Raw genomic sequence first — 2,311 nt, forward strand, 5'->3', positions numbered from 1 at the left:
GTACTCTTGAACTCTCTTCAAAGTTCTTTTCAACTTTCCCTCACGGTACTTGTTCGCTATCGGTCTCGTGGTCATATTTAGCCTTAGATGGAGTTTACCACCTGCTTTGGGCTGCACTTTCAAGCAACCCGACTCTACAGAGAGGCCCTTTCCGACCGTCCCATCTGTACCCTCACGGGCGCCGCCATACGGGCCTGTCACCCTCCATGGGCAGTAGCCGCTTTCAAGCTTGACTTAGACGGTATGGGACGGCGTGCTGGACCCTCTGAAACGCAACACCCCTCGTGCCCGAAGACATCGAGGTTATGCGCTGGGCTTTTCCCGGTTCAGTCGCCCTTACTAAGGGAATCCCTGTTGGTTTCTTTTCCTCCGCTTATTAATATGCTTAAATTTGGCGGGTAGCTCTCTCCTACTACGAGGTCGATCGTGGTCTCATCATCCTTAGGGGGAACAAGTTCCCCAACCACGAAGCGGAAGACGCTCTGCCACCGACTTTCTTCACCACCGACATTACCAGGCAGGAAGGTTTGAGGGGGCTTGTCGCGGGGGTACCAGCGGCCATGGCGCCGGCACTCCCACCCCTGACTCCGTTCCTTCTCATTGAGTGGTAAATAGCCAATAGGAAAAGTGTTCCAGCAGAACATCTCTCGCAGAGTCATATACACACACAGTTTTAATGCATATACGCTCGTGTTCCGCCCTTACTCGGCCGCACCTTTGCCGCTTAAACTTTGACCTCTTTCCCCGTTCCCGCATGCCACAGCAGTGGCACTTGTTTATCCGGAGAAAGAGAGCGAGAGTCGCAGTATTAATTGGCGTGAGCGGCCTTTCCGGCTGCAGAACTAGTGCTCTATCCCGGCGAGCGCCGTTATGAGGCGCAACACCGTCTTTAACGCGTTTAGAGAGAACTCCCCCTGCCTCCCTCCCAGTCATGAGATAGACGTGGACTCGTGGCGAACTCTCAAAGAGAACGCCCACACCGCGTCTGACCGTGGGAGAGGGTGGAGGAGCGCGTGAGGAAGAGCACGGCGTCACCCAAGCATTCTCATCTCTGCCTGCACCACTACATGGTAGACTGCGGGCCCAGGCGCACTCATCAATTTAGGTTCCACTGCAATGCATGCCAAGCACTCTTTTCGAGGTGATAGACGAAATTCCGGCGGGGCTTACTTAAAAGATATCCGACCCGGTTTCGTTTCCTCTTCATGGGATGGAGTGCTTCTTGAGAACGTAATGCAGCATCAGCCATGAGCGGCGGCGGCCATTCGTGTCTGTGGACCAGCAGGTAAAGCGCCGCCTCAGTTATTTGCGGCGACAACTGTCGCTTTGTTGTGGTTGAATGTGGGTGCGCCAAGTCCGCTGGACTTATAGTGATAAACTTGCTTGTTTTGAGAACGCGCCTCGCGCAAAAGCGCGGTGGTCAGCAAAAGGCGGAAGCTTCGGTTGGGTTACCCTGCGTTAATGCGAGACAGTCAGCAGAGCACCCGAGCAAACAGCCGATGATGTATTTCCGACCCTCGTGAAGAGTGGCAGCGACAAAGCTCCATATATTTGCCGCCGCCGCAATATGCGTTCAACTTGTCGATGTATCTGGTATGCTTGCGATTCACATACCGACACGCAGTTTGCTGCGGTCTTCATCGACCCACGAGCCGAGTGATCCCCCGTTAAGAGTTGTGTATTTGCCATTTGGTCTTTTTGCGACTAACCATCACAGGTCGAGTCTCAATGAAAGGGTTTGACAGACATAGCCCAAGTTTGTGGTTTGGGTTTGGCCGGACGGCTTGTTGTTGTTTTTTGACACTTGAATTTCACTCTTTTTGGGTCAAGAGGCTTATTCGCCGGTAGTAAGGAACGGACGGGCAGCCGACCAAAGCCCCGTCCGTCCTCCTCCTCCGGTCTTCGCGCTCTCGCCCGAGTGTGGTCCACCTACAGCGTGGTGGTACCTATTTTTGGTGCGGGGGCCGGGATTGTCCTCTTTCGCTGCTGGAGTTGCCAGAGCAGAGCCCGAGACCGCCCAAATCAGGAGAGTAGTAGTAGTTTTAAGAGCGCCCCGTTCTCTTTCTCTCTGTTAATGATCCTTCCGCAGGTTCACCTACGGAAACCTTGTTACGACTTTTACTTCCTCTAAATGATCAAGTTTGGACATCTTTCCGTCAGCTCGAGGCGACGACCCCAGAAAACCCTCGCGGGCAACGGGGCCGACAATCCAAGAGCGCCAGTCCGAAGGCCTCACTAATCATTCAATCGGTAGTAGCGACGGGCGGTGTGTACAAAGGGCAGGGACGTAGTCAGCGCAAGCTGATGACTT

General features: G+C 54.0%; 2 non-coding genes across 2 annotated transcripts in view; both read right to left on the minus strand.

The window, feature by feature from the left end:
• LOC121875337 overlaps positions 1-423 on the minus strand; it is a 4,343-nt gene extending 3,920 nt beyond the window's left edge. The window contains exon 1 of the ribosomal RNA XR_006090582.1: positions 1-423. This exon is cut by the window's left edge and continues 3,920 nt beyond it. This is a non-coding gene — a ribosomal RNA (large subunit ribosomal RNA).
• Positions 424-1,511: 1,088 nt separating this feature from the next.
• Positions 1,512-1,676, minus strand: LOC121875333. The gene has a single exon (XR_006090581.1). It is a non-coding gene; the product is annotated as a 5.8S ribosomal RNA (ribosomal RNA).
• Positions 1,677-2,311: the final 635 nt, after the last annotated feature.

This window comes from Homarus americanus, unplaced genomic scaffold (assembly GCF_018991925.1).
Source record: "Homarus americanus isolate GMGI-L3 unplaced genomic scaffold, GMGI_Hamer_2.0 scaffold34391, whole genome shotgun sequence".
Taxonomy (NCBI): domain Eukaryota; kingdom Metazoa; phylum Arthropoda; class Malacostraca; order Decapoda; family Nephropidae; genus Homarus; species Homarus americanus.